Consider the following 12,745-nt stretch of genomic DNA (forward strand, 5'->3'; position numbering starts at 1 on the left):
TCCGCTTGTACATATATTTCAAAATAAAAGAAATGCAGATTAATAAAAATATATTATGATATATTTAAACGTGGTTACTTATTAAATTAAAACTATTATTTTATGGAACTTAAATTATGCAACTGTCTCTGCTGGCAGCTACACTCCCACCAAATCACTGGTGATTTCTTATTAACTTAATAAACATAAGATTCCAACTTAAAATTATGAGACTTGGTTTAAGTGAGGTAGCAACACCCAAGGCTGCATTAATCAGCTTCAAGCAGAGTTACCGTCTTGTGAATAGGCCGTTCTAGGTAAGTCTGCTTTGTGAGCCGCTTTCCTTGGTCATCCAGTGCTGATTCACTGATCAGCAATCGCAGCTTTCTCACATGTCCATCTTCACCAGGATACACTTCCGTGACCTTGGCGAGTTTCCACTCATTTCGTGGTGCATTGTCATCTTGCACGATCACGATATCGTTGACCTGCGCATTTCTGCGGGTTTTGTGCAATTTTTGTCTCTCTCGAAGATTTAACATGTATTCCTTTTTCCACCTAGACCAAAACTCATTGGCTAAGTGCTGAACTTTACGCCATCTTTTGCGAAGATAAAGATCTTCTTTCACAAAGTCCCCAGGTGGTGGCAAGACTATGGAAGACTTCATCGTCAAAATGTGATTGGGCGTAAGAGGCTGTGGCCCAGCTGGATCACTCAGCAAATGTGCTGTTAAAGGTCGGCTGTTTATAATTGCCATTACTTCGTAAAGGTAAGTTCTCAAAGATGAACTGTCAAGTCTTTGGGATGCCTGATCTAGAATGTATGTCAATACACTTCGTATTGTCCTGATCTGCCTTTCCCAGGCTCCACCCATATGGCTAGCAGACGGAGGGTTCATGACAAACTCACAGCCCAATTTCTTGAGGCATTCCTGATCCATCTCTTTAACCCCTTCCAAGAATTCACGTCTTGCGCCAACAAAGTTGGTGCCCTGGTCAGAACGAAGTTGTCGAACGTTACCACGCAGAGCAATGAGAGCACGAAGAGCATTGATAAAAGCATCGGTCGTCATATCATCAAGCACTTCTATGTGCACAGCACGAGGTAAGTCTGCCATTCTTTGTTCCTCAGTACACCTTCTGAACTTTCGACACTTGACACACTTGTAGATGTAGGACGACACTGCATGACTGCATCCAAGTACCCAGATCCCGTTAGCTCTTAGCTCATTCATTGTAATGCCACGTCCTTGGTGTTGCACTCGCTGATGGTAATGTGCAACCAGTAACTTTGTTATGTGACTTGTCTTTGGTAAGACTGCCGGGTGCCTGATGTGAGGGTGCAGAGCAGCATGCTCCAATCGACCTCCCACCCTGAGGATACCTTGTCCATCCACAAAAGGATTTAGCCTTTGCAGGTTGCCTTTGGTTATTTCCTTCTTGCACTGAAGACTTTGAATCTCCACAGAGAAGTTCTTCCTCTGGACGATGCTTATGATGGTAAGTTCTGCATCTTCTCTCTCTTCCAGACTGCTGGCTTCGTTGGTTCTTAATGTCAACCCTTTGAACTCTTTGACACATCTCTTAAGTCTAGCGATGGCTTTGACCAACCTCGTCCAGCTGGAGAACTTGAGAAAGCGTTTAATCAGTGAATCTTCTGTTGTCAATGTCTTATGCACAAAGACTTTACAAACTTCTGGGTCTTCAACTGCAATGTCTCCCACCTTACTATCTCCACTAGGAAGCTCTTCACACCAAAGAAAATCTGGACCATTAAACCAGTTAGAAGCAATCAGCTCTTTTGCCTTAAGGCCCCTTGAAGCATGGTCAGCTGGATTTTCTTCCGAGGACACATATCTCCATTGACTTGGTTTGGTACTGTCCTTGATGCGCTGAATGCGGTTTGCCACAAAAACATGGAATCTTCTTGCATCGTTGTTGACGTATCCAAGGACGACCTTGGAGTCAGTCCAGAAGAATTCCTGAACCTCTGCTATATCCAATTCCTTTCTGAGCAGATCACTTGTACGCACAGCAACAACAGCTGCTGACAGCTCAAGTCTTGGAACGGTTGTGACTTTCGTAGGAGCCACTCTGGCTTTACCCATCACCAAAGCACAGTGAGTTTGTCCTGATGTCCCGATCACTCTCAGGTAGCTGCACTCTCCATATCCCGTGATGCTAGCATCAGAGAAGTGATGGAGCTCATATTTCCGGTCTTCTGGAAAACTAGCTGGAAGGTAACATCTGTCTATCTTGAGATCATCTAAATTCTGTAGGTCCAGGAGCCAGGATTCCCATTGTGGTCGAAGATCATCTGTCAGTGGTTCATCCCATCCGACCTTGTCCCGGCACATTTGCTGAAGCATTTGCTTTCCGACTAGAACGAACGGTGCTACAAAACCAAGAGGGTCATAGACAGACGCAACGGTCGATAACACTCCTCTTCTAGAGAACGGTTGTTCACTCACCACTATTCTGAATCTGAACTGATCTGAGGTAATGCACCAGTTAACCCCTAGGGCTCTCTCCATTTGGTACTCTCCCAAGGCTAGGTCATGATGTATTGCTGTTTGAGCACACTCTTCTTTGGGAATTGATTCTAGCACCTCCTGGCTGTTAGAAACAAATTTGTGGATGCGTAGCTTGCCATCGCTACAAAGCTGTCTTGCTTCACTGACTAGCTGTTTGGCTTCTTCTTCTGTTGACACACTGGTCAGCCCATCATCCACATAAAAGTTTCGTTCAATGAAGCGGATGGATGCTTCACTGAAGCGACCTTGTCCTTGTGCAGCAATGTGTTTGAGGCCGTAGTTCGCACAGCCGGGTGACGAGGCTGCACCAAACAAGTGCACTTTCATCCGAAAGACGGATGGTTCGAAGTGGTAGTCCCCATTCTCCCACCAGAGAAACCTTAGATAGTCTTGGTCTTCTGCTCTGACGTGAAATTGATGGAACATGCGTTCTATGTCGCACATTATTGCTACTGGACCCTTACGGAATCGACAGAGAACACCTACCAACGTATTGGTCAGCTCTGGCCCAGTAAGCAGATGATCGTTCAATGACACGCCTTGAAACTTTGCTGAACAGTCGAACACAACGCGTATCTTGCCTGGTTTTTGTGGGTGATACACCCCGTGATGAGGGATGTACCAAGCAGGGCTCTTGTTGATTTCTTCTTCAGGAACTTTCTCAGCATCTCCACGCGTCATTGTTTCTTTCATGAAGATTAAGTAGTCCTTGTGGTACTGTTTGTCTTTCTCAAATCTCCTCCTCAAACACTTAAGGCGATGAACAGCACATTTCCTGTTGTCTGGCAGACTCGGTCTGTATTCTTTAAATGGCAAAGGCATTTCACAGTGACCGTCAGGCTTAATCTTGATTCCTTCCTCCATTATTGAAATGAAGCGAAGATCTTCTTGTGAGAAGTGAGAATCCTCCACGCTTCTTTCATTAAAGTCTGACTCCAACATCTTCATAACATTTGGCGGAGTGACTAACTCCTTGACTTGTGTTCGACATATGTATCGGACTTCACTTGTCAGATTGGCAGACGACTGAAGGCATGGCATTACTTGTCTGACAATAGTTCTGTGGCTGCTTCCAATTGCATCTCCGTAGTCGACACAGGAACTTCCAGAGCCAACAATACTCCAGCCGAGGTCTGTTTTTTGAGCAAAAGGCTCCTCATCTCTGCCTGACACAACTTCTCTGGGTAACAGAGCTTGAGAACAATTGTAACCTATAAGCAGACCAACGTCACAGTCAATTAAAGGAGCAATCTCTTCTGCAAGATGCTCTAGATGAGGCCATGCTCTTGCTGTCTTGGGTGTGGGAATGTGACTTACATTGACAGGAATAAAGTCTCTTGAATAGGTTACCGGAAGAGTGATTTTCTTCGCTGAATAAAAACCTCTGATCTGCAACCCAGTTACCTTCTGACTTGGAATGATTGTACTTCTAGATGACAACGTTGAGAGTTTTAGTTGCACTGGCTCCTTCTGTGTGTCCAGAGCGTCTGCCTTTTCTTTCAAGATAAAGGTGGTGTCACTTTGGTTATCCAGTAAAGCATATACGAGAACTTCATGCTCTGGGGTACTTGTTGTTGACAACCACACTGGAATAACGGTGGACGTGTATGTTCCATTCATGTTTTGCACCACACGGTTAGAGGTGGCTTCCTTAGAAGCTCCATTTGACTGCTTAGAATCCGTCCTTTCCTTTGACCTCTCTTTGGCTTGGTTCCAACACTCCTTTCTCTCGTCATCTCTGTGATCTTTCTTTCCATCATCCTTGACCCGGTCTTCATGCAAACAGGTTGGGTGCTTCCTTTTACATGTGTCACAGACACTCCTCCTTTCACAGTTCTTAGAACGGTGTCCTGTCTTCAAGCATCCAAAACACAGTCCTTTAGTTTGCACAAACTTGACCTTTTCTGAGATTGACTTTTCTTTGAATTTTCGACATGTTTGAATGCCATGGTGCAACTTCTCACAAAAGAGACATGGTTTAGGGTCTGGGTTTTCTTCTGAGCTGCTTGCCAGCACCTTTGCACCAACATTTCGAGGCTTTTGTGTCTTAACCTTTTCACTATCACCAGACTTCAAAGCATGAAGAGATGTCACAGGGTTGCATGCGATCTTGGCTTCTCTTGCAACAAACTGAACAAATTCGCTAAAGCTTGGAAAATCATGTGTTGATTCTTAAACCGCAAGGTCCTTTCTGTTCCATCTGGCAATTAGCCAATCAGGAAGCTTGTTGAGCATTCTTTGGTTTTCACCGCAGTCATTTAGGACTGCAAGACTCTTGATCTGCAACATTGCTGCTTCACAGCTTCGTAGAAAATCTGAGAATTCTCTTAGTTCAATGCTGTCCTTGGGTCCTATTTTTGGCCATGAAGTTATCTTATCCCTGAAGGCCTTGGCAATCACAAAGGGGCTTCCATACCTTTCTTCCATGATGTCCAATGCTGAATAGTAGGCTGCATCCGTGCCCAGCAGGAAGTAACCTTCAATAGCTTTCCTTGCAGGTCCTCCAACATACTTGCGGAGGTAGTAGACCTTCTCATTCACTGGAATATTCTTCCTACCGATCAATGTCTCAAAGGACGTTTTCCAGTCTTTGTACCTTAGTGGATCTCCATTGAAAACAGAAGGCTCTGGTATTGGGAGATGGCTTGCGTTGATCGACTCTGTTATTGCTTTGGCAAGTGCTGTAGTGCCATCTTCTTGATGAGCAATGGCAACAGGTTGCACACTTTGAACATTCTGTGTCACCATAGCAGGTTGTACATGTGTGGCGTTTTGTGGTGTTGCCACATGATGCACAGAAATACTTCTTTGGGTAGTTTTAGCTTCGGTTTTCACATGCTTACTGCTATGGAGCAACTCCGAAATCTCTTCGTCCGAACCCACTTCCTGTTCGTAGACGTGCAGACGTGCTTTTGCAGCATTCATTTTCTTAACTGTCTCTAAGCGCTCTAACTGCCTGCGCTTCTGTTCTAATACATTTTTTCTTGCAGCATTTTCTTCTTCTTGCAGTGCAAGCCTCTTTCTGTTCTCTACTTCGAGGTTCCCAAGCTCTTGTTCCTTAAGTTCCATGTCCTCTAATACCTTTAATGTGGCTTGAGTTGCAGCTAGCTCTGCTGCAGCTTCCAGTTTCTTTGAAGAGGTCAAGCTTGATTGCTTTGAACTGATGCTTGCAAACTTTGAACTTCGTGAACATATACTAGACCTTTTGGAGGTTGCACGTGTAAGCACTGAGCCTGTCTCAGTCCAGTATGCTCGTTCTTTGTGAGTATCTGGTACTTTTTCTCTTAATTCAATAGAATCCTCTGCATGTTCCATTAGCTTTCCTGAGACAGCATCACACGTGTCTACCCGGCGGCGCATCTTGCCATCCGGAGTAGTGTGTTGACGTAAATCTTGATAAGCTTGTTTTACACTTGTTGAAGCGTTACTGATCTTGGTTAAGTAGGTTTGCAGAATTTCAGTGGAGAATGTTCCATCAATTGCTTTCCTAGTCTCTTTAGCAAGAACTTTCCATTTGTCATAAGAGGTAGTAAAGCGATGTTGAAGCTTTTTAGTTTGGCTGTCATACAGTTCTTGACCCTTTTCTGTAAGCTCTCGGGTTCTTTGGCTTCTTCTTAAACTTTCCTCTACAGCAGCTTGGGTTTCTACAGCTACCTCAGTCTCTTTTGATGGGTTTGCATCTATATCAAGGTCTTTAAACTGCTGCTGTAAACCTGTTGCTCCATTGTTAGCATCTAAGCCCTTTTCATTTGTCTCAAACTCGTGCTCAGACATTTTCAATATTTTTGAATTGGCACCTTAAAACCTTTTGTTTAGTAGATAAAACTTAAAATGAGCTAAATAAAGTAAGTGATGAACCTAGCTTAATGTTACCAGTAAGCTTTTGTTTACGTTGTAATAGTGTACCTTAATTTTACCTTTAGATTTAACCAAGAATGTCTTTACAGTGTAATCTTAAAACAGAATAAACACTTCTCTTTAACACCAAAATAATAAAAAAAATTGAAAATATTATGATGGACCCTTTAAATAATTATTTACCCTTCAAATAGCTTAGCAGTAAATAACTTAGTGAGTTGAGCAATCACTTCAACATGTAAAACATGCACATTACAATGAACATTTAACTTTTAGCACTTATAGAGCCCCTTTAGCAGTTGAAGGCTATTCCACTTCTTAATATTTAACTTGTTTTAAATATTCAACTTCTTGTAGGTTTAACCATGCAATGCTCCCGGGATCTGCTTGCCTCTTAATATGTTAACATTGAATGCACAGTCTTATCTTTTGACGCTCACATTTAATGTACACGTGCATGCAGCTCCGTCGACGAATGGCAGGCGTGGATCATCATCTCCCCCACGTCTCCACCTCGTGTCGAGCAGGCTGAGTTCTCACTATAGCTCCCTCCAGTTAACAGATACGGACACAAGGCGTTCTTGTTTACGGGCATTTATTAGTCAAATGATGTCCTCGATGCCATCAAACATGCCGTGAGAACTAAATAAAACATAAAAATCACATGACAAGTTACAGAAATAAGAATATTCTCACAGAGAATAGCACATTAATAAATAAAAAACACGTTAGATTGACTGTTATTAAATCGTCACACAGTTATGCTTTACATTGATAATTACACATTGAAAGAACTATGCATACCTCATTGGCCGCGTTAACTCCAGGGGAGTGAAACAAACAGGTAACAAAGGGAACTTCTCTTCCGTGTGTCTCTCGGTGAACTTACAAATGTAATGACATTACCAAAAACGTAACGAGCCGCAGTTAGCTCTGTATACGCTATGACATTCTCCGATGCTACGATGCTGATGTAACATCAATAAACGTCTGAACCAACCGAACCTCAGAACAATAGTTCCGCTATATAAGCCTACATAAACAAATCCGCTTGTACATATATTTCAAAATAAAAGAAATGCAGATTAATAAAAATATATTATGATATATTTAAACGTGGTTACTTATTAAATTAAAACTATTATTTTATGGAACTTAAATTATGCAACTGTCTCTGCTGGCAGCTACATGTCTGTATTGATTTAAGTGGAACGGTTCATTCAAAGAACTTTGTTCAGTGTCAAACATTATACTTCTTTATGGACTTGATTGGTTTCTGGATGCCACAGTTCAGCTCACTTTCTGATCCAGAGCTTTCAAAGTCAACACAGTTTCACACAGAGATCTTTCTGATCGCTTCTTCAGCTGTGTCATAGAGTCAGGACTTAACACTCAGTTGATCAGATCAGAGGAAGTTACAAACCACAGGAGGAGCTGATGATGTGTAAAGGAAGAGCTAAAACTATATATAATGAAGAGAAAGACTGACAGAAACAGAAATGTCTGATAAGTGTGATCTGTGTGTGCTGGGACTGATCATTCTCTCTTCACTTCTCACAGGTAAAGAAATCTGTATTTTCTCTAAAGACATTTATTGGAATTAGTCTGGAAAGAGTTCATTTGAACATGCTCAGTTTATTCTTGCACATATTCACGTTGTGATCTCAGAGTTGTGTATTGAAACATACAGGGCATACTGTATTATTCCTGATACTGGACATAGTGTCACTCAAACATCTGATGATGAAGAATGATCTTCATATTAAGAGTGTGCCATTGATTTGAACAGCTCTCTGATAAAGACTAATAGTTTATTCTGGAGAGTGTGTTGTTTACTTTAAGTGAAGAAAAAACGGTAACATTTTACAATAAGGGTATATGAATAATCATGTACTAATACCTGAATTAATACTTAATTCAACACAAACTAATGATAATTGTAGGCACGACCTAATCATGAACCAATGAAGAGTTATCTTGAACTACGACTGGAGTCATTATAGATTCACGCATGAATAAAGGCAGCCTTAATGTTAGTACATGTTTGATAGTTAATGCATTCATTTAACATTTATGGATAAACCAAATCAAACTGCCTCTTTAAGAAGGAATAAGAAGTACCCTGACTGCACATCTGTTCTCTGACTTCTGGAAAAGTCACAAAACAACTTAACTGGGCTGCATACTTGTTGTGTTAGTATATCATGTGCATTTATTTGATAGTAAGTTTAAAATAAATCATGAGCTGAATTTGGTAAGTAGTTAACAGTTTATTAATTATGATTGGGCCCTCTCACCCAGTCAACACGTTGATCTCACAATGATCTCTCCAAATGATCACAATGCGAGGTCACAGTGAGCTAAAAGTGTAACCTCAGTGCACTCACTCATTATGGCCACAATATGAGCTCATCCCAGCTAGAAATGGATGTGGACTCCAACATCACTCAGACATAAAATTTTGGTTGAAAATGAAAGTTGGGTTGACGTCTAAACATTTGTTTGATGTCAGACTCCAACATCATTAAACAACTCCACAAACAGCATTACCAGCTTCACTTATTACTAACCCGATTCACTTCTGTCATATGTGTACAAAAGTCAACAAAAGTTATTGAGATTAACAGAGGTTTAGATGTTGGGGATTTATTGAAAACAATAGTTTGGTTTGATGTCACCATTATGGTCATCAGTGTTTAAGTTGGTTGGACAGTTTGAATTGTTTTAATGGTAGTTTGTCTCTGACTGCTGTGTTATGGTAAGAACAATAAGAGAAAAGTTGATCAGATGATGTCAGCTACTTGATGATGATGATGATGATGATGATGATAACAATATAATCATCATGTAGCCAGCATACTTGATCACATTTTATCTTGCTGTAATAAAGACTTACAACAGCCAGAGCAAATCTAACATCAAATAGTCAAGGCCATAGAGCCCAACTAAAGCAAACACTAAACAAACTATTACTTTCAAACAAACTTCGACATCTAGACCTCTTTTAAGAGGTTCAGTCCTGTGTCTGCTGGGAAACTTCTTGCTAAAACTTTAGAGGAACATTAGGGGATCATGTTCTATCAATGTTATCACTAAACATGTTTAAAATATTTTAAGATAGAGTTATCCTACCTTTTAGGAGAACATTCTGGTAACAAAAATAAAATGATCTACAGAAAACATTACAAAAATATAACACAATTCTCTCAAAAACATTCATAGAACAATAACATTTCTAGCTGGGATGAGCTCATAATGAGATCATAGTTTGAGGTCAGAGTGAGTGCGCTATAAGTTACACTTTTAGCTCACTGTGACTCCCATTGATGACATTGTGACCACAGGGTGAGTTCACTGTGAGATTAAAATGTTGAGCGGGCAAGAAAAGTCATGACAAAATAATCCATTAACAAATAATTTAATAAGATATGATTAAACATGCACTAGGAGAATATTTTTATTCCTGTACACCACCAGAAAAAAAGATAAAGGTTATTTGTAGTCATTTTATTATTTATTTACATCATTAAACATATAGACTCAAAAGGAAGCCCACACATACCTGCAAAAGCACACATGTGGCACGTTTGCAATCAAATATACATCTTTATTTTGGATCCATTTTTATTTTAATTTTTTTGTATTCAATTTGAAGTTCTATCTGTTTAATTGTTCATGTTCGCATTAAAATCTGACATCTCATTTTCTTCTTTAAATTGTAGGGGTTTAAAGGACTCTGAATGTGTTTCAGAAAAAAAATTGTCTGTCTCTTAACAGAGTCTGCAGATGCTACCTTTTGGAAAAAAAACAGTGGGGGGATGATATGATGTTTAGTCATGGTTCAAATCGGTTTATTACTCACAAGGCTGATGTAAATGGCCATTGGCTTGCAGTGGTCTTACACTTAGACGAAATATTTTTCATTTTAGTTCATGTGTATGGGTATAATGTCCAAACCCAGAATAAAGGTCTGTTGGAGACGATGACAAATTAAACAAGTTATAAAAAAAATAAAAAAAAACTAGTTACCCTACAGAATACATTTTAATCGGTGGAGATTTCAACATGGGAACGGATGAATATATGGAAAGACAACCTTCTAACTTTGATATTTCTCATAACAGTATTATTCAAAATTTCTGCTTATAATATGTACTAAATAGAATTGAGTTCACTGCACTCAAATATTACTTAAACTTGAATGACTGAAGCAGAACTCAAACTGAATGAGTTATAGAACATTTCTAGATCCCAGAATGATAATTGAATAATAATTGTATAATTAAGTGATGATTGAGCATTAGTGATTGTTGTAAACCTATTTCTTCTTAAGTGTAGATAAACTCAGAAGCGAAAACCAGGAGACTTGGGGGTTATCTTTTAAGCAGGGTTCTTGATTTGCTGTAGTCTGCTTTGTCCAAAATCTTACCCAAGTCAAGTCTAACTAAGGGAACTTTACATTGTAGTTTATATACATTTCAAGGGGGAGGGATTACATATAGGTGGAGACTTCTCTGAAACAAAGCAAATGTAAATGAGGTATACAGGTTTTGGAACCTGCTCAGCATGAGACACGTGAAAAGGACGGTGCAGGACTTCTCGTACTGAGACAAGAACTCCAAGACAAATGGTCTCAGTAATAAAATAGCAGGTGTTCAAACTTGCTCAGCATGAGTCTTTACCCGGTGAGACACGAGAACAGGAAAGGCATGGCCTTCTCGTACTGAGACGGGACAGTCAGGAATATCCTGCTGGGAACCCCTGCCGTTTGCAGAGATTTCCTGGTCTCATCATTTATAAACTTTCTCAGTATAAAATACTATTGTATTGGAAATCTAAATTAAAAATTTAAATACAATTTGTAATCTTACATGATGAACAGCTGCTGTTAACAAGCCGAATCACTGAAGGGAAGAAAAAAAAAAACAAGAACTACCAAGCAGGCACAGTACGTCAATGTGACGTCAGGCAGACGTTGGACTCCAACTAATCCAACGTCAGTCAGACGTCATATTTTGGTTGAAAATGAAAATCAGGTTGACGTCTAAACCCAACGTTTGTTTGACGTCAAGCTTCAACGTCACACAGATGTTGAATTTTGGTTGGAATAAGCACTGCAAAAAAATGTGACATGTATGGCAGCGCATTAAATCTGTGAAGATCTCAGCAGAGGAAGAGTGAACATCTCAAACAGCATTACCAGCTTCACTTATTACTAACCAGACTCACTTTATTTCATTTCCGGTTTAATGAAATCAATAGTTGTATTTTAAAGTCACCATGATGGTGGTAAGTGTTTGCTTTAGTTGGACTCTTGCCCCTTGACTCTTTAGTGTAAATATTCTCTGGCTGCTATAATTGTGTGTTTTTATGAAGCACATTAACCTGTTAACCTTCAAGGCCACTTTTGAAAAATCCCCAGAAATGGCATACCCAAACTTAAACAGATACAGTTCATGAACCCTTTGCACTAAAAGCACAAGTATGATCTCATTTGAAAGCTGACACCTAGTAGTTTATTGTACATGTAGAAATAATTATTGTCATAATGAAAAAAAAATGTTTAAATAGCTTCAAAGTTTTGTAAAGTTATTAGAAATTTACTTTTATGAAACATCTTCATAAAAATAAAATTGAAGTTGGCCCTGGAGGAATCTAGAAATGCACTGCAGCTAAAGCCATATGTGTGACCATTTTATATTTAAAATCTGAAAATGATAAGTCTAAAACTCTGTATTTAGTTAAATGTTTTTCAAGATCATGTCAAATTACTTTATTTTGATTAGACTCTAAAATGCAAACTGATGTTTAGTCATCTTCTGAGTCATCTAATCAGTCTATTGTCTCTATTATTTTGTGGTGCAAACGAGCCCCATTCAGAGTCAGTCTCTCCCTGCACACATTTACACCTCTCCAGACTGGTTATGGCTCTAAATATGCATTTCTTTTGTCTGCATTATAGCTACTAACGACTGGCTATTCACAGGCTATTCATAGGGTTTCAAACCCTAATTTCTTTTATCAAAGTTCTCACTAAATATTTGAAACTGGTATCAAATGCACTGAAACATTTCAGTAAGCATTCCTATTTAGAAAAAAATCATAAAACAATAACTGCTGGTGGCAGGTGCACCTGGGCTAGCTAGCATGTTAGCTTAGCACACCATCAATACACGACCATTTATGAGATTAAAACCATGTTTGTGCTCCAAACTTACTTTATAACGCAAGTCGAGTGTTTTAAATAATCTTCTGTGATCTAATTTGGCTTCAGATAAAAAAAAAATCAGACAGAAAATGTATTATTTATAGTGTTCTGCACGATGATGAAATCTATATCGATTAGCATTACATTATAAATATAATCTATTATT

The 12,745-nt window shown here is 39.5% G+C and overlaps 3 protein-coding genes across 3 annotated transcripts in view; 2 read left to right on the top strand and 1 right to left on the bottom strand.

Moving 5' to 3' along the window:
- Positions 1–12,745, bottom strand: part of LOC143711142 (uncharacterized) — a 376,270-nt gene that overhangs the window by 300,516 nt on the left and 63,009 nt on the right. The gene's annotated exons all lie outside the window — the stretch shown is intronic.
- Positions 1–12,745, top strand: part of LOC143711160 (uncharacterized) — a 312,783-nt gene that overhangs the window by 221,257 nt on the left and 78,781 nt on the right. The window lies entirely within an intron of this gene.
- Positions 1–12,745, top strand: part of LOC143711084 (uncharacterized) — a 276,637-nt gene that overhangs the window by 171,664 nt on the left and 92,228 nt on the right.

This window comes from Siphateles boraxobius, unplaced genomic scaffold (assembly GCF_051911475.1).
Source record: "Siphateles boraxobius isolate OS27281-9 unplaced genomic scaffold, OSU_SipBor_1 49, whole genome shotgun sequence".
NCBI classification, from domain to species: Eukaryota; Metazoa; Chordata; class Actinopteri; order Cypriniformes; family Leuciscidae; genus Siphateles; species Siphateles boraxobius.